The 26,481-nt window shown below is 40.8% G+C and overlaps 1 protein-coding gene and 1 non-coding gene across 2 annotated transcripts in view; one reads left to right on the plus strand and one right to left on the minus strand.

Moving 5' to 3' along the window:
• RORA (RAR related orphan receptor A) overlaps positions 1-26,481 on the plus strand; it is a 778,196-nt gene that overhangs the window by 208,082 nt on the left and 543,633 nt on the right. The gene's annotated exons all lie outside the window — the stretch shown is intronic.
• TRNAS-GGA (transfer RNA serine (anticodon GGA)) lies at positions 16,463-16,534 on the minus strand. Its single transcript has one exon. It is a non-coding gene; the product is annotated as a tRNA-Ser (tRNA).

Here is a 26,481-nt window from a genome sequence, read left to right on the forward strand (position 1 = left end):
CAGCATATGCTTTAGTGAATCTCGTAATCTCATGAACTCCTTCGCTGCTGGGTTGGTAAATGACACAGCTTTCATGGTGAACTTTATAAAATTTGGAGCCTCATGAATCAGACAGGAAAAAAAACAAAAGTGGACACTTTGAACAATGATGGATGAGTTGCTCGGGAGTAAAATTAAATGGTTGATAATAATTGTGGTAGCTCACAAAGACTGATGTTATTTACAAAAGCTACATTTTGCATGTAATCAGATGTCTATTCCCATGAGCTGGGTCATAATTCATATTCCACTTTAATGTTCGTGGAAAATGTGCTTCTCTCTGTGTATGTATTATTTTTAGGATGTTATGTTTCCTTGGTGCATACACAATGAGCCTGAAATCCTTTAGGAATGTGTTTAATTTGAAAGTTTTATCCTCTGGGTCTGGTTAATTCAAATACACGGCAAGGAGCATTACTGTGGGGCCTGAAAGAACGTGGGCATGGTGAACTGTGCGCACAAAGACAGCCCCATCCAGTCTTGCTGCCGCTCCTCCGGTAAAAGGCGACCCCCCTCCATGTTGCCCACACTCCTTTGATAAACGGTAGTAGGGAGAGTTTTTTTCCCTCAAACTTTTTTCTGCATCTATTCATTTAATTTTTGTGCACTAATTCTTTATCTTAATAAGCTTCGTTTACGCTGGACCAGATTTCTCTGCCTTTAAACTCAGAGCTGTTCTCTGGCGGCTCTTTTGAGTTTAAAACGTTCAGCCCAGGGACTTCTCATAAATGTGTGTCTTCTGCTCCATAGCTCTGGGCTGTCCTGTGGTCTCCGCTATATGCTTTAGTCACAGAGATGATGTGAACCACATTTTCCTGTCTAGAAGTTGTGAAGAATGCTAAGACTCAAGGGCTCTTGCTCTCAGAAATGAGCAGGGCTTGCCCCACCACCTCAGAGATGGTGAGCCTGCATCATGTCATCACAGAACTGTGCGGCCTGGGAATCTGGCCTGGCTGCCCTGCAAGAGGATGAGTGGGAGCTGAAAGGTCTCTCAGGTGACACATTTCCACAGGGCTCAGTGATACCCTGCCTGACATATGGACAGAGACGCGTCTTATGAGAAGTCTGAGGAGAAACCAGGTCTTGTGGTGCTATGCTGAGGAAGTGATTAGAACGTTCCAGAGGAACCACAGTCCAGCGTGGGCTCGTCATCTTGTACACGACGGGGCTTTAGCATCACAGAAACCTGGCTCTGAGTCCTGGCTGCTGGAATTATGAGATGGGTAATCTGGGCCTGGACCAAGACTTTGGAGATTTTAAACACCAAAAAGGTGATAATACAAAAACACAGAGTGTGAAAAAGCAAAACAAAACAAAACGTTCAACCAGAATCTATCAGGAAATGAAGCAGATTTCTGCTTTTTCCCAAGGTGATTGCCACTTGAATGATTTTTTTTCAGAATATGAAGTTATTTTCCCCCAAATTTTGCCTGTGACTCTGCTAGGCTGGTGTCCTCAACTGGGATCCAAACACGTGGGATTACTGCCTTCCTCTCTAGGGGTTGTGTGTATTAAAAAATCAGGAGTATGTTATGAACTTTGTGCAGTGCCAGGCATGCACACAATCAGTTTTCTTTCTCATGCCTCTACCTTTTCCCCCCATAACTCTTTAGAGACCAGTTTAATGGGCCCCCAGTGCAGTGTAACTGGGCCTTGAACTGAACTTAGGTAGGAGAGTACCATGACTGTACACATCCATGTATTCACACTGGCTGCTTTCATTTTCTTCTCCAGCACCTGGGAGTTACCTACTGATGAAGTGTGGTGAGCTCTCCCATCCTGTGTACAGTCTTGAAACTTCCCTGGCAGTCTAGTGAAAGACTCCATACTTCCAATGTAGGGGGCATGGATTCAATCCCTGGTCAGGGAACTAAGCTTCCACATGCCGCTCAGTGCAACCAAAATAATAATTAATAATAATAATACTTCCCCAGTGGCTCAGTGGTAAACAATCTTCCTGTGATGCAGGAGTCCCAGGTTTCGATCCCTGGGTTGGGAAGATCCCCTGGAGAAGGGAATGGCAACTCACTCCAGTATTCTTGCCTGGAGAATTCCATGGACAAAGGAACCTGACGGACTATAGTTCATGGGGTCACAAAGAGTCGGACACGACTGAGCAACTAACACTACTTTCACTTTTCACCAATTCTTAGTGCTGGACATCAATTTAAATGTGGCTTTTGTTCAGTTCACTTTTAAGGCCTTGTGAAATGGAATTCTCTAAGTGCACTGTTTGTTTTACAGACGTCTTGCTGAGTCTACAGCAGATATCAGCCCAATGTGTCTGTGTGAGTACCATTGACGATAGTGGCATGAAAACAGAGATGGTCCTCTGAAACTTGAGCTCATCAAAGCACTGGGGAAATAGTATTGCCCTTCAGCTCAAGCCCAGTGGCCCCATAGCCAATCTTAACTTATCTTGTTACAGTATCTTAGCATGTGACACGATTACCACTCACATTTCTACTGAAATACATGTGTTCACACAGATTAATTAATGTGTCTGTGAATTAATGGTTGCCAAAGTTTTTAGGATATCTGCATCAGGCATTTTATATACACTAGTTTATATAAAATGCCTTAGTTCATGCAGTGCTTGTCAACACCCTGTAGGGTAAGTGTCTTCGTGTTACCATGATTTTATAGAAAGGGACACTGAGGCAACAAACTGGTGAAGTAAGTTATTCCAAGTCTTAGATCCCACAGGTGGTCAACATGGTATCTGAATACAGGCAATCTGATTATAGAGCCTATACCTCACCCTCTCCTCTTAGCTGCCACCCTGTGGCCCTTTGCGTAAGCAAATCCTGCCAGCATTCCAAGGTTCCCTCAGATCAGCACATGGCTGATGAACCAAGAGCACTTTCTCTGAACAGAACATCATATAAAGCCTACCAGGTGGGATGCACACACCATGCGCATCTAGCCCCTGCCCACAGACCTCACTGCACAAGTAAGATATCAGGTATTAAGTCCACAGGCATGCTTCTGGAGGTTAAAACCCCTGGGTGGGGGGAGATGTTCGCATACCCTGGTTTGCCCAGAACAGCATGACTTCCTGGTGTCATTGTTCCTTGTGCTTCCATTTGCTTTCACACATGCCCTGCTCTGAATGACATCATTGCCTCAGCCATCAGAAATACCTCTGAGAGCTGAAGGAGGGAAAGTGTGTAGCTGGTGAGGAGGACTGCGTGCAGAATAGTCTCGATGGAGAAGGTTGTCTTTAAGCTGTCCTTGCAGGGCGGCCAGGAGTATGGAATCTGGAATCAACCTGCCTGCTTTAAATACCTCTGCCTCAGTGTCCTCACCTGTGAGCTGGGTGTAATAATACTGTTATGGTGACTGTGAAAACTTAAAGCTAATACTATAAAGTGTTTGAACCAGGGTTAAAGCCTAGCTTACTAAATATTCTTACTGGAGCCAGGGCTTACTAAATATTCACTGTAACTGTTGTAGACAGGTTCAGGCAGGAAGATTTTTTGAGTTAGGCAGTGACATCTAGAGTGCATTTAGGGAACTCTACTGATTGGCTGCTCAAAGCCATTCACAAAGCTCCTTCTCCCTTTCCAGCCCCCTGCTATCGAGGCTCCACAATAGAATTCACCTTCCCAGCCTCTTCTGTAACTGTGTGACTCAGTTATTGCCAATGAGGCAAGAGAGGAGACTGCCTGTGCAGATCTTTCCTGCTTTGGACCATGAGTGTGGACTTGATGCTTGAAGCTGCAGCTGTCATTTCTTCTCCGTGAGAGAAAGACCACGGGAATTACTGCCTATGGCCTAGAGCCCTGACATTGTGGAACCTCTGACACAAAGTATAAAGCTTTCTGCCTCAAGACTTCATCAAGTGAAAAACAAAAATAAATGCTAATTTGTTTAGGTCACTGTCAATTGGATTTTTATACTTACAACTAAGTTCATCATGATGGATAGTGACCAAGAAATAACCTAATTTGTAACAAGAATCAGTTACCATTGGGTAGCTAGAGAAGATGGGGAGGGGCACATAAATGTCCTCAGAAAATTACAGAGCACTTGAAGGTTTCTTAACTTGAGAATAGTGTGACTTGAGTTATGTTTTAGGAAGGTAATTCTGACTCCATGGTCTATGATGGATTAGAACAGAGCCTCCAAAATCAAATTGTGCACCAAGATGCCCTGAGAAACTTTTCAAAATGTAGACTGAGGGGGCTTTTGTTGACATTGTGAATCAGAAGCTCTAAGGGTGAAGGTTTGGGAAATACCTTACTTGGAGGAGGGAGACTTTGGTGGTGGTATAGCAGGATGGCATCGTTATTTTCTATAAGTCAAAAGAAAAGTGCCAGGTTCCTATTTTAGAGATGGAAGAATAGAGACTGAATGGCGTGGAGACAGCGTCCGAAGCCAAATCGTGAAGAGGCAGCAGCTTGGAATGGGGATCCTGGTTCATCTTTGTCCGGGGCTTGTGCACGTCCCACTGGTACGGGGCTCACTTCTGAGTCAGAGGGCTCTTTCATCGTGGCCTCAGGTGGGAAGGTCTGCATGTGAATGGTGGGAGAGAGGATGTGTTGTAAGTGACACATGAGAGGAGATCCACGGAGGTGATACTTGCAAGCTGACCTAATGCGGGAGCCCAAAGAAGAGAGAACCAAAAAGGCTTTGTGAGGCATTTTGCACTCACACATCTCAGGGAGTGGTAGCCCCGAAGGGATCTGGAAGGAAGAGGCAGCATTCAGAGCTGATTTCACAGGCTCTTCACAGAAGGATGTTCTCTGGGGGTGTTCAGCTGATGCCTGGAAATGTGCCTAGGGAACTCCTGAGAGAAGTTAGCCATTCCTCTTGATGGCTAAAGGCATCAGAGAGATGGTGAAGGATGCAGGGGAAGGAGGAGAGGGCAGAGGTCAGGAAGTTGGCCACGGATGTGTACTTGGAGCCAAGCAGGAATCAGGAGATGTTTGAGAAGTGAGAGAGGACCCTGGAGGGTGCTGTGCTATGGAAGTGGCGGGGATGAAGGAGGGGATGGAGGCACAAGGCGATTGACAGGCTGCTGGAGAGGACGCCTTTGGGAACCTCCTGAAGAAGGTAGCTCATCATCAGAGTGAAGAGCATGAGCGCATCTTGCTTCATGGGGGAGGGGTGGGACACCGGATCACTCAGTTCCCAGCTCCTCCCCGTGGCTCATCCCAGAACGGCCTCTGTGTCTTCTGAGCATCCAGAGCAGTTGTCATTTGAACCAAGCCATTCAGCACAAAGACTGAATCTTCCATTGGTCTCTTATCTTGTCTCTTAAAATCTCACAGATTGTTAGGACAGTAATATTTACTACATACTTGATAACTGAGTGATAAAAGCAACCGGAAATTAGTCCACCAAATGGCAGAGGAACCCAGGGGAAGACGTTTTTCCTCTTTAAAGAAAGGGCATGATGAAGGACGGACATGGGGAAATTTCTGTTCCTTTAAAATGTGAGCGGCACAGCCTGAGAACAAATGGGGTTATCATGACAATGTTAGAAATTTGGGGCGAGTGATGCCGGCAATATCAATTTCAGAAGAGCCGTGCTGGAGCGAGCGGTGTGTAATGTATTCCGCTGGGCATGTTCCGTGGAGCTATGAAGCCAGTGCAATTCTTGTGCCTCGCAGCAACTGGGTCCTTTTGTATTAGAGAGCTTTGGAGATGTTAAGAGCATTTGGGGATCTTAGCAGAACTAAAAAAGATCTTTCCTTTCAGAGGGTGTATTAGATAAGATGGAAGAAAACTCAGAGGGGAATAGAGCAGGATAAGCTCTGCTTGCTTTAAGCCCTTCAGTCTGGGCACAGAGGTCTAGATTCAGTCCTGAGCCATTTCAGGTCCCTCTGATGCCAAGGGCACAGGTTAATCAGCTCAGATACATGCACATGTGATGTGTGAATTGGCACATATAGGCATATATATGTACTAATGAGCAGTAAGTATATGAGTAGATCTGTGATAGTACATCATATACATATATGTTCGTATGTCTTATAAACATCTTTACTTTGAGGTTAGTATATTCATCTGTATATCTGTATTTGCCCATAGGTATGCATGTGTATATACATGTGTAGCTGTACGCATACACAGGCATGATATGAGCTTGGTATATACATGCGTGAGGATCAATAAATACTCATGGATGAAAATACATATATGTGTATACAAGTAATATATGTTATGTATTTTCTTCACTACACACACACAAGTCCATTCACAGTTTGGAGCCCTGTGACATCTTACATTTATGAGGTACTTTCAATTCGTTTTCATTTTAGCATCTCTTTTCCCCTCTTTGAATTCCTAAAGCAATCCTGGAAGTCAATGGGAAGAGAAAAGTCCCTTAAAAGAGAGAATAACCTCTCAGATGCTATGTGGCTCCGGAGCCATTGGAGTACAAAGAAGAAGTTACAGTCAGAATGCATCAGGGAACCCAGGAAGCTGTGACTTTAACCCCAATCCACATGGCTGAGGAATCAGAAGAGGGACCCCTCTGAGTTTGTGAGCAGCCTGGATTCAGAGACAAATATAAACACATTCAATTGTATCACTTTCCTACTATGCACTGAGAATTATAAGGGGTTCACAGAGTATCATAGAGGAGAGTTTTAGGGGGAGGGATCCATTGTAATGAATGGAAAAGGAAGTTGAATAGTTTAACCACTTTTCTGTAACAACATTTGCAGAGGCTGGAGAAAGGCTTATTCCCTCCAAAATGGAATATGTGAGCTTCAGTACAATGTTTATTTCCTTTACCAACCCTCTTCCCCCATAGGTAAAAGGTCAGCTCCTGCCCCACCCCAGTCGGAATGCTCAACATAGAGAATAAGCAGAGCTGAAATTCATAAGGTTTTACTGTACCAGCAATTAGGAAGGAATGCACACGTGTTTGTCTCTGGGAAGGTTAGAAATGGAAATAAATGCAAAAATATGCTTTTCTGGCAAGTCATCATTTTTAATATGAAGACGGAAAGCACAGACAGCTTTGTTTTGCTTTTTTGGGGGGGAGGGTGTTGCTATTGATTTTCTGTTTCCTGGTTTTTGCTAGAAAGTTATTCCTTTCCCACCCACTCCACACCCCCTCTCCCAAGCTGAAATGTCTGTCCAAAATCATCCTTTTAAGTGCTCAGTCTTAGAAAAGGGAGAAAAAGAATTGTGGTTTAAAATATATATGTACATCTTTTTTCTAAGCTTGCAAACTGGGATTTCTAGACTCAATTTGTGTTCTTGAGACATTGGAGTCAAGTTTATATATAGTTTTTGATGTAGGACCTAATTAGGCTCTCAGCATATCTTAATACTTTCTGCTACATCTGCATTAAAGATAACATTGCATACATTTGCATTTCATTTACATTAAAAAGTTAGCCATGCTGTATGTAACAATCACTTTAACCAAGTACCATTGACAGCAAATATTTTGAATAAGCATGTGAAAATAAACATGTGAAAATCCGTGTCTACCCAAAGCCTGTCCTGGATTCTGTCACATCTCTCTTATTTGGAACTTGTTTGTGTGTAACGCATTCCAACAGAGCCCTTGAGGTTAAGCCAGCAAATAAGGACATGGGAATCAAAAGGATCCAGTGTATGTGATCTACTCAAATAGGAAAAGAAAGGCTCTGCTGTTACTCTTTTTGTTGCTATTTATAATTTTATCAGTGGTAATAATAATGGTGTGACTTTTTTTATATGCTTTAAAAGAAAGGGGATAACCTTGAAATAAAAGTGTTCATTCATTTCTTTTTTCATTCATGTGTGTTTGGATGAGTCTATATGGGGCAACCTTATTTTCAGGCCTCACTTAATGAATCTCAGGTTTATCTGGGCCATTTTACTTTAAAAAATATCTTTTACCAGGGGACTGCTCTGCCAGTTTCTTCCAAATGAGCTGCTTCTTGACTTATGTCCTGGGCTCCCAGGCACATTTCCTGTGTTTCAACCTGCCCAGTGGTGCACCTTCCAAATATGTCATACTGGGCCCTTCTTTCCCTCTTATGGGTCCCGAAGCCTCTGGGCAGACTCTCTGGAGTGTGGGTTATCGACATCAAGTGATGATGTGCATAGCTTCTGATGTGTAGGCTCTTCTGTAATGAGGGGACCCAGAGCTTGTCCTGCAGAACACACACTTTCCAGGGAATGTTCTTCAAAAATGGTTCTAACCAAACATGTCTGAGAATTGTTACCTGCTTTTACCTCTTCTTGGAGAGCCACAATGCCTAGAGTAAAAATCTTGCTGAATATTCCTTAATTTGATATTTCCCAAATCTTTGGGACCATGGAAGCCTTTGTTGACATGTCACCTATTCACCCTGGGAACCCAGTTTCCTGCAGTGATTTTGGAAATTGCGTATATATTTCTTATATGATTGGATTGGCCAAAAAGTTCATTTGGGTTTTTCTATAACATAGGGGCTTCTTGGTGGTTCAGATGGTAAAGAATCTGCCTGCAGTGAGGGAGACCTGGATTTGATCCCTGGGTGGGGAAGATCCCCTGGAGAAGGGAACAGCAACCCGCTCCAGTATTCTTGCCTGGAGAATTCCATGGACAGAGGAGCCTGGCCAGCTATAGTCCATGGGGTCGCAAAGAGTCAGACATGACTGAGCAACTAACACTTTCCACTTTCATAAAATTGTTATAGAAATATCCAAATGAACTTTTTGCTCAACCCAATATCACATCTGATTCCCTCAAGAACCCTCTGAGCTAAAGTGCCATGGTTGTATCATCTTAAGAGGCGAGAACGCTGAGACCTAGAGAGCTTAAATAACGTACTTCACATTATGCTGCTAATAAGAGAGAGAGGTGAGACTTAAAACCAAGTCAGTGCTCTTACTTACTACCCTGTCTGTGATCTCTCACTAAGCCTAGCCCTGTTCTTTGTCCAAGCGACCACTGCTAGTTCCTGCAGTCATTTCTCAGGTATCATGACTCAAGTCTCATTATCTCAGCCCATCAGCCCATAGTTTATCCATATCCCATGTATTTAATAACTGTGTTCACACTCCTGAACACAGGTACCCAGATGGATGCTGAGGTCTTAGGAGTTAGGAAAGACATCACCTCCTTGGTCTTGGACCCTTTAATTCAAATAATGCAGCCTAAGACTGCAATGACTCTGTTGTTGTTATTCAGTTGTTCAGTCGTCTCCGACTCTTTGTGACCCCATGGACTGTAGTCCACCAAGCTCCTCTGTCCGTGGGATTTTCCAGGCAAGAATCCTAGAGTAGTGGGTTGCCATTTCCTTTTCCAATGGCTCTATCACAAGTGTATAATTATTTTGTGTCATTTGGCACATATTCTCAGAACTGGATAGTATCTGCCCATGTATGTGGCTGATTTTAAAAAGCTGCTGTTTGTGATCTGCAGCAAGTCTGTCAACCTCTTTAAGCCTCAGTTTTCTGATGAGTAAAGTGTGAATAATGATAGAACGGGCCTCTTGGAGCTGTGGGGGCGAGAGATGAGCAGGTGAAGTTCTCACACGTGTGCCTTGTACTTGATAACTATTCAATCAGTATTGACCAGCGTAATCATTATTGTTGTTATTAGAAAATTAGAAGTTGCAATTGAGCAAAAAGACTTCCTTCCAAACATTTTTCTGTGCATTTCAACAAAATTAATGTTTCTTAAAATTTTTTGCATTAATATCACTTTATAGGAGCGGCTTTGTCAACACCTTTAAAATGATTCCCACAATGCTGATTTAGGCATTTTCATAGGCGTTTTTAGCTGGTTTTCAAAGTTGCAAAACTCTGAGGGGAAAAGAAAAAAACACAACTAATCCTCAGTTGGCAGGCAAGTCCCCCTCCTCAAATCCTCAGATTAAAATAGAATCTGCCGCCAGGGCTTTCCTTGTCTGCTGTGATTGAGATCTGTCTCAGGCGGTGAGGCATCCAGTACCTGGGCATGGCAAATACATTCTTTAGAGATAGAATTTGCAACTTTAATATTTATCGATAGGCTCACTAATTCTCTTGATGATGGTAATTAATGAGGTGCTTATATCTTATTTTGCGGTAGTTTAACAAGCTCCAGGCTAGTGGGGGAGATCTGGTGCTGGCTGTAAATGCCGGGAATCAAAGATACTGGAGGAAAATGCAGAAAATGGAGCAGAAAAATTAAGGTTTTAGTAGATAAAATGTCTCAGATTAAAAAAATCCCAAAACAAACCTTAGAAAGGCAGCAGCATTTAAAAACTTGTGAGAGTTTCTGGAGAAAAAAGTCACATGTTTCCCATTCATTTCTCCCCCCAATCCTACTGCTCATTTTGGCCACCCACATGTCCTTCTGCCCCTTCTGGTCTGTGTTAGCAGTGTGAAGTGGAAAATTGAGAGGAAAACATATTTTACTTCTTAAGGCTCTGTTAGAGCCAAACTGTTTTGTCATATTGGGTTTTGAATAATTGTACCAAATCTACACTTAACTTTTACCTTAGACAGCTAGCCTTATAACCCTAGTTAACCTGTGTTTTCTCTTGTTCTTTCATCCTTTGGAAATAAGGTTCACAGAACACAAATTCCAAAAGGCATAAATTCTAACTCCTCAGAAGACAGAAAGAGAAGTCAGAGTGACCTCAATAAATCAAAAGCAAGTTGAAGTTCAATAGGAACAAATGTAAGGCAGGATTCTTATGTCCAATAAATGGACTCACAAATTTAAAATTGTGTGAATGCTACTGTGGCAGAGAGGTCAGGGATGTGTTGAAGACATTCATAGTCTTGTCCTGGAACCTACTATGTGCCAGGCATTCTTCATAAGTCAGTTTTGTTTACAAATACACTGTTATCATCTCTATAATAAGTCTCCAAGCCCATATAATTTTGTTCTCTCATTTTCTAGCTGTGGAAGCTAAGGTTGAGAGAGGTTAAATCATTTGCTGAAGTGTTCGCAGTTCATGAATGACTTAACAGGTTTTGAACTGTGCTCTTTCTACTCGACCAAGAGTGCTTCATTACAGAGCAGTTATTTAAAAAGCCAACCCAGTTCTTGACTGTATTAACTTGAATTTCACTTGAGAACCAGATAATAACCTTTCCAGTATACTATACATTAATTAAAATTTATAAGAAAAATGAACACGGGAAACTGGAGCAAGTCCAAAAATACCCCACCCAGGAACAAAGGCAGGGAAAGAAATTTAAACTTGACCTAATAGGAAAAGACTGGAGGTGGCTGGGACTGCTTAGCTTGGAAGAATGCAGCCACAGGATGAATGGCACAGTAATTGCCTATAAACACTGAAAAGGCAGTAATAAAAGATTTACATTTTACATAAATATCACAGTTTACAAAGCTCTTCCAGATCAGTCATTTTATTGGTTTTTCACAGCAGTCTTCCAGGGCAGGAGTCGGCACACTTCTTCTGTAAAAACAAAGGTCAGATGGTTAAATATGTTTGGCTTTGCAGACCGTGTGATCTCTGTCACACCTTGTCACCTCTGCTATAATAGCACAGGGAAGCAGCCATGGGCAGTTGCTAAACACATGGTCATGACTGTGAGCCAATAAAACTTTATTTATAAAAAGAGGTGGCACAGCAGATTTAGCTCCCAGGCTATATAGTTCCCTATATCACGGGGATGTATTATTGTTCCCATCAAAGAGATGAGAAAATTGAGGCCTGCAAATGACTTGTCTAACACAACTCAGTGAGTAAACAATGGTCCTGGAAAGAGAATTCCATTTCCTTGGCTCATAGTTTGGTGTCCAATGCTCTAAATTGAAGATGTGATCCCAGCAAGATTTCAGAGAGGTTTGTTATCCCGAGATACTGTTTCTTATGATGGCGATTAACATTTGGAACCAACTCATCGGGATGTTCGGTGACTACCTGGTGTAGTGAAAGTTTTTGCTGAGTTCTTGAGAAGCAGTATCTCGTTAAAAAACATTTTCTGGCTTTACCTGAACTTTTCATTAAAGCATTCCCTTAAGGATCTTCCTGAGACATGTGAATTTTATTTGAATTATAGCATTCCTGTATCTGTGAGAGGAAATATATCAGGTGGCTTACAAATTCCTTTGGTTATCACGTTGGCACTGAATCTTAGCTAGTTAAGGGGCGGATTGAGAGAGAAAAAGTTAGTATTTTAGTTTTGGGATTCAGGGTGGGGAGGATGATTGTCAACAGAAATTCTTATCCTGGGACTTCCCTGATGGATCTGGGGTTGAGAATCTTCCTTGCAACGCAGGGGACGTGGATTTGAGCCCTGGTTAGGGAGCTGAGGTCCCACATGCTGCTGAACTGCTAAGCCAGTGCACCGCAACTACTGAGACCCAGCTCCATAACTAGAGAGAGTCTGTGTGCTGCAGTAAAAGATCCACATGACTCAGTGAAGATCCTGCATGGCACAACTAGACCCAACTAAATAAATAAATACCCAAATAAGTAAATTTTTTTAAAGAAATTCTTAATACCAATATGGGTGTCTGATAGGAATGAATGGAGAAAGCATTAATATCTGCTAAAGCATGGGATACTAATACCATCGTCCAGTACATGTTCTAAGGGCTGCGCTTGAATGAATTCATTTAATCCTCCAAACAGTTCTGTGACATAGATGCTGTCTTATGTCCATTTTAGAGGTAGGGAAGCTGAGGCCCAGAGGCTCACAATAAGTATGGTGGAGGTATCACATTACAGCCAAGTTTTCTCTAATTGTCTAGTGGGGAATCAGCAGCTTTTCACTGAGAAGCTTGGACTGCCTACCTGTGCTTTCCATGCAGTTGGCTGGATGAGGTCATCTTTCAGCCTTTCTGTAGCTTTGATAGAGATGTAAATTGAGGTAAGCTGTGGAGAAAATGGAGGGCACATTCTCTAGAAGTTAATGCATCATTCCTGGCAAGGCCTGAACTTTAGCTTAAGAATGTTTCCTCTTGTTTGCTGAAAGAATCCTTAAGTGGGCACTTGTAGCAGGCTTGGTTAAACCTACCCTGCTCGGGGTTAAACCCTCATAAATCAGAATAGCTCAAGTGACCTGGGTAAATGCAAGGTACCCAGCACTGGCTGGAGTAATTCAATCTACTTTATAAGTGTCAGGTCGCTAATACTTCTTTAAAACCTTTTTGGGGGGTATGTATGGGAGAGCTTTCGCAGATACACTTTCAGTAAAAGTATTTTCCCAATATCTCCCTCAAGAAAATAGAAGGGAATGTCACTTCTGTCTCCTCTTTAGATTGGAGTTTCTATTTGAAACCACTCGTCTAGCACACAATGTAGAAAAGATTTATATATTTAAAAATAAACAACAAATGCAAAATGTCTTATTATTATCTTAGTCTTGACATCGTTAGTTTTGGGATGTCATTATTATTAGAATTTCTTTTCAAATTGCCATGCTTCTCTTAGGATCCTGGAACTTTGATACCTGTACAAAGTGAGAGAAACAGTTGAATAATGAGATAATGGATGCTAATAAAGGAAGAGATAAAGCTCTGAATGGTGAGAAGACAAGTAAGTAAATAGGAAATGGAGAGAGAAAAGAAAGGCTAAGAAGCCAGATGTGTATGCAGTGGAATCAGGCAAGAGGAAGAATGCCATACTTGGAAATCAGAAGATCTGTTTCTGATTCCCAGATCTGCCCCTTCCTTGGCTGCATGACCTTTGACTTGTCTCTTGACCTTCATCAAACTCCTTTTCCTTCACATGGGAATCATCATGCAAGCCTCAGAGTGTTGAAGTGACATGATGGGGTGGAGGTGCTTGGTTTAATCAAGAAGGTGAATGAAATCTAAGTCAGGGTCTTGAAATAATAGCAAATAATAGCAAATCAGAGCCAGGCTCATAATGTAAACATCTCAAGGAATCAATTCATTTCATTGCTCCCAGTCAGCAGTCCTCATTTCCCAGCTCTGAAAAGTCATGGATCATTCTTTTTGTTTGCTGCGCGTTACACAGTAGCCGTGTGCAACTGGGTCCTAGTATTACCAGGTCACTAGTTTTCACCAGGATTTTACAAGCCAGGAATACAGTCTAGAGTGTTAACCAGCTTATAGATGGACACTAAAGGGAACATTTCAGTGCTTCAAGAACCTTTTCAATGGGGCTCAAGATGACTCTACTCAAAACAGAACCTCTCCATGATAGGATTAGATTCAGGCTCTAGTGTGCCTTAAAAAATTCTCTATAGAAGTGATCCAAAATTCTTTCAACCCTCAGCTCTTCCTCCCCAAAGCTAGGGATTTTCATAAGCTAGATATAAATTTAATTCTTCTCTCCCAGTGTCTTTTCATTTTAACTCACCATCTGACAGGGAATAGTTAGTATATAACCCAAAGCATATGTGGTAAGCTTGTTCCTCTCTGGCTAAATATGAGTTTAATAAAAAATAGCAGTTAAACATATGTTAAAAATGAAGCAGTGCAGTTGGGGGCAAAGACTAAAAGGCGACACAACTGTTTATTAGTTGTGTTTTTCATTTTCATGTTCAGAGAATTTTAAACCCTGATCTTTTTCAAGCTGTGGCCAGATCTGTATAGTTATGGTTTTTGTCTTTATTTCCTACTAATAAATACTAGACTGTCAGTGTTGAAGTCCATGTCCAAAACTTTGAATGTCGATTACTAAATTAATGAATTAGGATACTTTTATGTGCCAATTGTCTGAGTTAACTCAGACAATAATTTCAGGACTTATAGTGTTTACCTCAAGGGGAGCTTTGGCATTATGTATAGAAATCAAGTAAAGAAAGTGTTAAGTGATCCTGGCTCCTGCACTGCAGTTGAAGATTGGTAAGATCGAAACATAGTCAGGACAAATCAGATGTTTCTGTTTCTCATTGTTGTTAACACTTTTATTAAGACAATCCATCTGACTTGAAATCAGTGTTTAGTCTTGACCTGAAAAGGGAAAACTCATTTGCCAGGTTTTCTTTTCTGTGTCATCAGGATGAATCAAGGCAGAAATGTCTTTTATCGTGATGTATCCATCTACACAAAGTATGCCTGTTTAAGAAGAGGACTGTGCTCATGTCGTGGCTGTTTCTTTCATTGTAGTGAAATGAGGGCTTCAAGCTTTAGCCTTTCATTGTGGTATGATTTTTCCCTATAGTAAATTTTTGGTCTGTGTTTATGACATCAGCAGCACCTCTCTGTATCCATCCTTCCATCCTGATGGACTGCTTTATAGAGAATGAGGTGATAGCAGGACAGAGAAGGGAATGGAGAATACTGAGTTAAGGTTGTTCTTCCAAAAATGTTGGCATAGAAAAGCATTTAAGACTCAGTCATGGTGTATGCTATTCTTTTGGATTGTACTCTAATTTGCTATTCAGAGCAGTTATGCACAGCAGTAGACAGGTGTCCTTTTGAACTCCAGTTTAGAGATGGGAAAACCAAGACTCTGAGAGGCTAAGATGGTGAGAGATAGGACCTGATTCTCTCACACACACCCCATCTCTTTAATTGTGTTGAGTGAGTAATTTCCTATTGCAGAAGTTTCCCCTAGTCATAGTTGGCAGAGAGTAGGAAAGGCCATGTGTGCATCCCGCTAAATGTTCTATGTTGTTTATCTCCATGTCTTCTTGAGGGTAGGTGCATGCATACAACTTCCTAAATAACGTAGTATGCTTTTGTGGAATTTTTGCCTAATAAAGTCAAGGATAAAGCATATGAGCAAAAGAGAATTCCATGTGCATGCTGATTTTTTCCATAGGATTTTTTCCATTCCCCCAAATGATAAATACTAATTACTTGACTATTACTTTAAGTCACAGGTGGGAAACCTTCATTCTATGAATCAGATTTATCCCACCATCAAGGAGCTCCCCAGTGTTAGATGTCGCCCTTGGCCTCAGAGCTGCCTCATGCTTGTTTATGTACTCTAAACACGCTTCATGGGAGAGGAAATCAACATGTGGCCTGTGGCAGCAGGGTAAGGCCAGATCTCTTGAGAGGACAAAATCGAGTGTCTTCTTTAGCCCCTAAAACCCGGTAAAATGAATGACGTTCTCTTGGGTCTCATAGAGGAAAAGGGATAGCCGTAGAATGAAGTAGACTGAATTTCACTTCTTTTTCAGTCATTTACCCCTAATAAAGAATTTTGAAACTTACAAATAGCTGAGAAGAGAAGAGAAGCTAAAGGCAAAGGAGAAAAGGAAAGATATACCCATTTGAATTCAGAGTTCCAAAGAAGAGCAAACAGAGATAAGAAAGCCTTCCTCAATGATCAATGCAAAGAAGTAGAGGAAAACGATAGAATGGGAAAGACTAGAGATCTCTTCAAGAAAATTAGAGATCCCAAGGGAACATTTCATGCAAATATGGGCACAATAAAGGACAGAAATGGTATGGGCCTCACAGAAAGTGACAGTGAAGTCGCTCAGTCCTGTCCGACTCTTTGCAACCCCGTGGACTGTAGGCCACCAGGCTCCTCTGTCCATGGGATTTCCCAGCCAAGAATGCTGGAGTGGGTGCCATTTCCTTCTCCAGGGGATCTTCCCAACCCAGGGATCGAACCCGGGTCTCCTGCATTCCAGGCAGATGCTTTAACCTCTGAGCCATCAGGGAAGCCAACATTTGTTGGATCATCGAAAAAGCAAGAGAATTCTGGAAAAACATCTAATTCTGCTTTATTGACTGTGCCAGAGCCTTTGATTGTGTGGATCACAACAAACTGTGGAACAGTCTTAAAGAGATGGGATACCAGACCAGCTCATCTGCCTCCTGAGAAATGTGTATGCAGGTCAAGAAACAACAGTTAGAACTGAACCTGAAACAACAGACTGGTTCCAAATTGGGAAAGGAGTACATCAAGGCTGTACATTGTCACCCTGCTTATTTAACTTACATGCAGAGTACATCATGAGAAACCCTGGGCTGGATGAAGCACAAGCTGGAATCAAGATTGCCAGGAGAAATATAAATAATCTCAGATATAGAGATGATACCACCCTTATGGCAGAAAGTGAAGAAGAACTAAAGAGCCTCTTGATGAAAGTGAAAGAGGAGAGTGAAAAAGTTGGCTTAAAACTCAACATTCAGAAAAGATCATGGCATCTGGTCCCATCACTTCATGGCAAATAGATGGGGAAACAGTGGAAACAGTGAAAACAGTGAGAGACTTTATTTTGGGGGGCTCCAAAATCCCTGCAGATGGTGACTGCAGCCATGAAATTAAAAGACGCTTGCTCCTTGGAAGAAAAGCTATGACCAACTTAGACAGCACATTAAAAAGCAGAGACATTACTTTGCCAAGAAAGGTCCATCTAGTCAAAGCTATGGTTTTTCCAGTAGTTATATATGGATGTGAGATTTGGACTATAAAGAAAGCTGAGCACTGAAGAACTGATGCTTTTGAACTGTGGTGTTGGAAAAGACTCTTGAGAGACCCTTGGACTGCAAGGAGATCCAACCAGTCCATCCTAAAGGAAATCAGTCCTGAATATTTGTTGAAAGGACTGATGCTGAACCTGAAACTCCAATACTTTGGCCACATGATGCGAAGAACCTACTCCTTGGAAAAGACCCTGATGCTGGGAAAGATTGAAGGCAGGAGGAAAAGGGGATGACAGAGGATGAGATGGTTGGATGGCATCACTAACTTGATGGACATGAGTTTGAGTAAGCTCTGGGAGTCAGCGATGGACAGGGAAGCCTGGCGTGCTGCAGTCCATGGGGTCACAAAGAGTCGGACATGACTGAGTGACTGAACTGAACTGATCTGAAACTTACCATTAACATTTTTTTCATCTTAGATTTAAATAGTTGAAAAGGATATAATTATAAATATTGACTTTTTTTCAGTAAAGTGGTTTGATCATCTTCGAAAATCATTCAGTGAAATCTAAATAATGTTTATAGTGAATATTCACCATCATTCATTTTTATTTTTTTTTATTTTTATTTTTTACTTTCTTTTTTTTTTTCCATTTATTTTTATTAGTTGGAGGCTAATTACTTTACAACATTGCAGTGGTTTTTGTCATACATTGAAATGAATTAGCCATGGATTTACACGTATTCCCCATCCCGGTCCTCCCTCCCACCTCCCTCTCTACCCGCTCCCTCTGGGTCTTCCCAGTGCACCAGGCCCGAGCACTTGTCTCATGCATCCAACCTGGGCTGGTGATCTGTTTCACCCTAGATAATATACATGTTTCGATGCTGTTCTCTATCATTCATTTTTTAAAATACACAAATAAGCTATTCTTTAAAGGCAAAAATTTCATATCTTTTTTAAAACTTGTATTTCTACTATATTTCCCCTGTGATATTTTATCCTGTTATATATTTTTATGCTTAAAAGTCTTTTATTGATACTGCCATTATAATCCTCTGCAATAAGCATGTGTAAAAATAAATTTAAATTTAGAAGTTCTATGATCAAAAGCTCTAAGTAATTAAACGTATTCCAGACTGATTATTGCAATGACTTTTAGTACCAAGTTGATGAAAACAACATAAGTGTATTCAATATTTTGATAATTATTAAATACACAGAGTAAAAATTTATTGAAAATGTCTTTCTTAATTAATGAGATGAATGAGGCTTTACTTCCAATTAGTTTATCCTATGGATGAATATTGGGCTTCCTTGGTGGCTCAGATGGATTAATATTATTTATTGCTTAAAAGGCTCAACATCAGTTCTATTCCTAGTTTTGGTTTTTATGATGTAAGTTGTGAGAAACATTGTCTACATATTATGTGATGGCACAGATGGAATTCTGTGAGACCAATATCATTTCTATCTTTAACCCCTAAATTAGCCCAAACCAAACCCAAAACAAACCTTCCCCAGCAGTGACATTTAGTCATCTCTCAGTTGGATAGCTCTTGTTTGATTTTTGTTAAAAACAAAGAATTAGTGGGCACCTGGCTTCAAAAAGCATTTGTTAAATGTTAAACTTTCTCAGTGTATACCCCAAAATGTTATTAGAAAGGTGTTACTACGACATTAAATAACTAAAAATTGTATTCTTTAATTACTCTTTCACCTAGTAATACGCTGCTTAACTTTATCTACTTAGAAACTGTTGGTAGTTTTAAAATGTTGCTAATTTCAATAAACCTTGGCCTGACAAACAATATTTTTATATAATTATGGTAAAAAATGCTTTTTATCACATTCTATAAATACACATTCATCAAACCTTGGATCAGCAGATTTACTTCATTCAATGCATAGATAATATACCCTAATTATCTGTCCTCATTATTTAATCAGCCAGCCAAGTCAGATTTATTTTGTGTCAGAAAAAATCTGACTTCATTTTTCAATGAATGTGTTTCTCGATACATTAATAGGCATCTCTGTGATAACCACACCTCTTCTGAACTCAGATTTTGACAGAATTTGACTAAAATGTAGCTCTGTGAGGATAGGGTTTTTTTTAAAAAATATTTTTTATTGGAGTATAGTTGACTTACAATGTGTGTCCCTTTCTGCTCTATGGCAGAGTGATTCAGTTATGCATATATACACGTATATACATATAACACACATATACTTGTTTTAGATTCTTTTCCCATAAAAATCATTACAGAGTATTGAATAGAGTGTACTATAAAGTAAGTCCTGTACTATAAAGTAAGTCCTTATTCTTATATTTTTGAGGGAATAATTATTTGTAACACTTCTTTTGTGTACATTTCCTAGTTTGAAGACCAGTGTAAAACAGAAAGAAATAATCTTTAAAACACCAAGGACTATAATTCACAGAAGGCTGGAATTTTGGAGGAGAAAATAGGTCAGTTGAATCTAACTGACTTTGATAATCAGGCATTTTTCAGGCAGGGTGTACTTCCCTTTGATTTTGAGTCAGTGGTCTTCCATAGGACAATGACAATTATGTATTAGGCATAACTTGGAGAATACCACTTCTAGAATTGGTATGTTGCAGTCAGGCTAGAGAAAGGGGAAATAGTGTTTATTGAACCGATATTATGTGGGATGCCTGAGCACATTTATTTCTTACTTTACATTAGAGGGCTAAGTGACCTTGCCCAGGGCACATGGTCAGTAAGTGGCTGCCTGGCTCCAGAGTCCATCTGGAAAAGAGTCTGTTTGCTATTTCCTGGCTCTTCTTGAGTCTTCCTGAATCTCAAGGAGTCAGACAATTATAGTCAGAATATCATCTCGGAAGGAGAGCTCATTTCATTTTTTTTTCCTGGTTGCAAAAGAAATACATGCTCATTGTAGAAATCATGAAAACTGCAGAAAAGCACAAAGCAGTAATCAAAAATCCTACCTCTCAGAGATGACTGTGGATATTTTAGAGTGGATGTATTCCCAAGGAAGGTCACATGTTCCCAAACTTACACATGGGCGTTGTCATGGCAGAGAGTACACTTGTGTGGTTGAGATCAGCCCCCACTTGAGTTTAAGCTTCCCTTTCCTGTTTACCAGTTTCTTTATCTATGAAAAGGAGATAATAGTACATACATACTCCATGGGATTGTTGGAAGTGTTACAGGAGGTAATGCAGCTGTCCTTAGCTAAATGCTTAGCACTCAGTAAGCAGGATGGTTGGTAGGATGGGTGCATAGATAGGTAGATAGCTTTCTTTTAGACTTTTTCCCACTTTGGTTAGTAACATTTCCTGAACAGTTTTTTTGTTTCATTTGTTATTATTGCTCTAAGTATGACTCTTAATCACGTCCATTGTACACATATAACACAATTGACTTAACCGGTTCTCAGCCGTTGGTGTCTTGGATTATTTCCAACCATTTTCTATTCTAAACAATGATGGGATGAACAATTTACAGAATATGACTGATGCAATTACCTGCTAAAAGTGTGATTGCTACACTGAAATCCATACATTTAAGGCATTTCCAACATGTTGCCTAATTTAACTTCAGAAAATTCCACTAATTTATATTCCTACTCTAAATAGACATGAGAGTGTCTGTTTGTATAAACTCTCACCAACATCAATATTATCTTTCTTTTTCATCTTTGCTAATTGGATAAGTTTTAAAAAGTGTAACATATTTTAGTTTGCATTTCTTTGATTGTAAGTGAGGTTTGACATTCTTTTTTTATTTTTTTGGAATTAAAAGACAAATTTGACACCGAGAATGCATGCAGGTGTTTGTTCTTATGATGCTTACTGTTATTTCCTCCCAAGTTGTATCATCTCTTTCCTGCAGGAGGCATAAAATTAAAGTTCAGCTTTCCTGGAGCGGGTGTGTATGCATAAGAGGTTTAATCAATAACTGACAGAGAAAGTTGGGTTCAGAGTGCCCCCCCCAACCAGGTCTCTGTGGATTCTTTCTCTTGATTCTGGCTGCTGCTTCTCTGACAGGTGTACTTCTAGCTCCGGGGACCTGGACCAGACAGCCCTCAGCTCTCACACTGCCTGGTGTATCTTGGGACTCTGGATGTTGCAAAAATACATATGGTCTGGAGAATGCAAAAGGTCATAGGCTTATTTTTAGATAGGAAGAATAGATTCCATTTTAAGCATAAAGAATCCTTTAATAGGACATGCCCTCTCACTGTGTTGTTTGAATTCTGGTATTAGTCTCTGTCTTCGTCTCTCCCCCTTCCCAGCCTGCCTGCCCCTCCCTCTCTTCTCCCCGTTTCCCTTTCTCTGCCTTTCTTTCCAGCAAATTACACTTACCCATGACAAGAAGTGCTGTCAGTAAAGAAAGCAAACACATACCAAGGAATTTAAATAATAGACAAAAAAAGTCCTAAACCTGGAAAGATCTTCTTCTTTGCAAATTGACAGGGTAAGAAGGGTTTTTCTTGCTTTGCAGAGTTGAAACCTCATCTCCTCTGAGCTCCCTTCACTCTGGGAGCTGAAACCTGTGAGAGAATTCCCTCTTGCTTCAGACCCTCCATGTTGGGATATTGGTTTCTTTCCCCCCTCCCCTCAAAAACTTTTATTTTTGACCTCAAGAAAACATGTCTCATCTTTTGAGAGGTTATGAGAGAGAGCCAGAGACAGAGAGATGGGGAGACGGAGAAACCTCAGCCCGAGCAAGGCCTGGGCCTTTCTCCTACCAACTCCTCTGTTCATTTCCTTCCCACCAGGGACAGAGGCTGGACCTTGTTAGCCACTGCTGGGGTGAACTGAAACTATTTTCTGTACCTTTTCTCACATTTCAGCCATTGCTTTCTTCCTCTGAAAGCAATCTGGGATAAGGATAAAGTCTTCCTCAGTGCTGGCTCTTTTCTCCTCCACCTCCCATGGTGACCTTGTTTTGCATTTTGTAGTTGAAAGGACATGAAATAAACTTTAAAACTTGCCTGATTCTATAATAATCAGGGGCCTCATAGATACACACCAGCCCACATGGTCAGTAGGACCACGCTCAGCATATGAAGGCACCAAAGATAAATCTAGTTTGTCTTTGAATTTCAAAAGTTTGCATCTCCCAGATGGAACCCTCAAGTGGGCCTGCCTTCATATATATTCAATACCAGCACCAACAGGATCCTAATTAATGAGTTTGTTAATTCTCCTTGCCAGCTGGGGACAAAAACTATTGTCTGGTCTCTAGCCATTGTGTATGTGTGAGTGAATATGGAATCTCCAGATTTCAAATCACAGTATCAGCAGATTATATAGTCGTTTCTATCCCTTAAGATATTTTTGTAAGGGTAGCTATTCTTTCTTATAATGGTTAATCATCAGAAACAACCTTTTTTAAAGGCTACCTGCTATATAGCTTTTCACAATGGACATGCAATGATAGATGTTAGATAGTTACGTCCTTGTATTTTCAAGCGACTTACAGAAAACCCATTTTGTGACATTGGTAAGCACAAGATATTTATATTCTCTGGCTGGGTGCATCCAATAACTCCTTTTCAAATTGGAGCATCAGCTCCAAGGATGAAAGGATCTCTTCTCAGAGTTTAAACCCTACAGTGACATCATTCATGAGAATGATTTGCTTGCAGAGATTACCTCTCTGACTAGATGATGCTTTGGATAAAGTAAGAAGTGGGCTGACTAGTTCCTAAATTACAGATGGGCTGTGCTCAGAAACTCTAAGGTATTTTTTCAATATGATACAAGTCCTTTAATCTCTCTGCATGGCATTGTTTTAGCACTGAGCAAGGCTCCTCAAAGCCCAAGATTAAATTAGGAGAAACCCCCCTGCTGCTTCTATTGAATTGAGTTAATATAATGAGTTTATTGTTAAATTAAACAAAATGAAACTTGCCATGTGGAAGAAATACAGCTGAGATCGCAGTGGGATGTTTTTCCTTCCTACCTTGCTTTTGTGTTACTTAGGGGTGGTTTATAGGATCAGAGGCTACAACTCCAACACACTGATGCACCTTTCCCTGGGAGATGAAAGCTGAGAGATGAAGTTGGCACATGAAGCAGAATGCAGCTTTAAGCTTTCAGGATGCTAAAATGTGGTACCCAGGCTTCCTACACTGAACTCCTCCTTTGTAGGTGCAGCTGCCCCTGTAATGTGGACATGGCTTCTGTGTCCCTCCCCTTGCTTCTATTAAAAATCAAGGGTGAAACCAGATGCCCCACCTCAGCAGCCCAGCAGACAGAGGACCTTCTTAATCAGCAGCCACCTTCCCAGCTGCCTCTCCTGCCCATTGGCTGCCTCTTCCGGCTACCTTCTGTTTGATGTTTGCTGTCTCCGTCATATAACCCATGCCCTTTTCTCTTGTTCATTTGATCTGACTCTTGCCTGGCTCTATGCATGGCTGGTCCTTCTTGTCATTCTGCTCTTGATTAAATGTCACCTCTGCAAAGAGCTATTTTTCCCTTTACTATGTAGAAGTTGCCCCTCAGTCACACTCTGTCGTATTCCCTGGGCTTATTTATGTCATGTCTTATGCTACCGAGTGTATCTTCATGGTTAGCTAGTGTGTTCACAGCTGTTCACTCCTCCTGTCTCCCCTAGTAGGATGAAAACTCTTATCAGGTACAGGCCATGGAGGCACCACCCACTGTACCCACTGTACTCGCTAGATACTTAAGGAGAGGGTGACTTCTCAGTCTGTTTATGTGGCCCAGGACAGGCTTCTTGACCTCTGAACTTTAGATCCCTCACTTAAGATGTGGAGATAATAAATGCCCATCTCCCCATGGTACTATGAGATTAAATCCATTCCAAGCAAACTGGCCCAGGACAACAACTGATACATTCTAGTGTCATTCTTTGGGCTCTAAAATTTCAGCTCCAAATGCTTTTTCTTGGAGAAAGAGAAACAGAAACCCCCCTTTCTCTTGCCTCTTGGAGACCAATCCTTATTCAGCCAGCAATCATATTGTTAACTGGTTGCTGTTCCCAAATGGGAAGTTGACTCCAAGTTGAGTTATTAATGACTTTTCTATTGCACACTCTTCTTTTCCCACAAGGATTTGTAATTCATTTTTCAAAAGCATCATTTCCTCAAACAGATCGTGGATTAGAATGTATCATCTTAATCACAACAATGATGGAGTGATGGGTGGGCAGTGAAAAGGCAGCCCAGAATCAGAATGATGGGAGGATATTCAAGAAACTATTGGCTCAGACACCTGTTATTTAGTAAGGAAATTTAAAATGAAGAATCATCAGCAACCTACTTGATAGTCTTTATTAACCTTCTCATTTGAGACAAGGTTTTTTTATTTTCATTTTTAGGTTATTTTTAATTAAACAATTCTCTTGAATCTCAACCTGAAAAAGAATATATATGGATAATTGAATCACTTGTTGTACTCTTGAAACTAACACAACATTGCAATTACACTTAAATTTTCTTAAAAATAATGATCAAATTGTACACTGTGAATATATATGCTGTTATAACAATTAACCCTCAAAGCTGTAGGAAACCATTTTTTAAGATATCTATTACAAGTTATTGCAGCAATCAATGCAAAGAAATAGAGAAAAACAGTAGAATGGGAAAGACTAGAGATCTCTTCAAGAAAATTAGAGATACCAAGGGAACATTTCATGCAAAGATAAACACAATAAAGGACAGATATGGTATGGGCCTCACAGAAGCAGAAGATATTAAGAAGAGGTGGCAAGAATACACAGAAGAATTATACAAAAAAGATCTTCATGATCCTGATAAACGTGATGGTGTGATCACTCACCTGGAGTCAGATATCCTGGAATGTGAAGTCAAATGGGCCTTAGGAAGCATCACTATGAACAAAGCTAGTGGAGGTGATGGAATTCCAGATGAGTTATTCCAAATCCTAAAAGATGATGCTGTGAAAGTGCTGTACTCAATATTCCAGCAAATCTGGAAAACTCAGCAGTGGCCAGAGGACTGGAAAAGGTCAGTTTTCATTCCAGTCCCAAAGAAAGGCAATGCCAAAGAATGATCAAACTACCACACAATTGCAGTCATCTCACATGCTTGCAAAGTGATGCTCAAAATTCTCCAAGCCAGGCTTCAACAGTATGTTCAAGCTGGATTTAGAAAAGGCAGAGGAACCAGAGATCAAACTGCCAACATTTGTTGGATCATCAAAAAAGCAAGGGAATTCTGGAAAAACATCTAATTCTGCTTTATTGACTGTGCCAAAGCCTTTGACTGTGAGGATCACAACAAACTCTGGAAAAGTCTTAAAGAGATGGGAATACCAGACCACCTAACCTGCCTCCTGAGAAAACTGCATGCAGATCAAGAAACAACAATTAGAACTGGACTTGGAACAACAGACTGGTTCCAAATTGGGAAAGGAGTACATCAAGGCTGTACATTGTCACCCTACTTATTTAACTTATATGCAGGGTATAGCATGTGAAATGCTGGGCTGGATAAAGCACACGCTGGAATCAAGATTGCCGGGAGAAATATCAATAACCTCAGATATGTAGATGACATCACCCTATGGCAGAAAGTAAAGAAGAACTAAAGAGCCTCTTGATGAAAGTGAAAGAGGAGAGTGAAAAAGCTGTCTTAAACTCAACATTCAGAAAACTAAGATCATGGCATCTGGTCCCATCACTTCATGGCAAATAAATGGGGACACAGTGAGAGAATTTATTTTGGGGGGCTCCAAAATCACTGTAGTCATGAAATTAAAAGACTTGCTTGCTCCTTGGAAGAAAAGTTATGACCAATCTAGACAGTATATTAAAGAGCAGTGACATTACTTTGCCAACAGAGGTCCGTCTAGTCAAAGCTATGGTTTTTCCAGTGGTCATGTGTGGATGTGAGAGAGTTGGACTATAAAGAAAGCTGAATGCTGAAGAATTGATGCTTTTGAACTGTGGTGTTGGAGAAGCCTCTTGAGAGTCTCTTGGACTTCAAGGAGATCCAACCTGTCAATCCTAAAGGAAATCGGTCCTGAATAGTCATTGGAAGGATTGATGTTGAAGCCTAAACTCCAATACTTTGGCCACCTGATGCGAAGAACTGACTCCTTGGAAAAGACCGTGATTGAAGGTAGGGGAGAAGGGGATGACAGAGGATGAGATGGTTGGATGGCATCACCAACGTGATGGACATGACTTTGAGTAGACTCTGGGAGTTAGTGATGGAGAGAGAGGCCTGGCATGCTGCAGTCCATGGGGTC

This window comes from Odocoileus virginianus, chromosome 6, assembly GCF_023699985.2.
Source record: "Odocoileus virginianus isolate 20LAN1187 ecotype Illinois chromosome 6, Ovbor_1.2, whole genome shotgun sequence".
In the NCBI taxonomy this organism is placed as follows: Eukaryota; Metazoa; Chordata; class Mammalia; order Artiodactyla; family Cervidae; genus Odocoileus; species Odocoileus virginianus.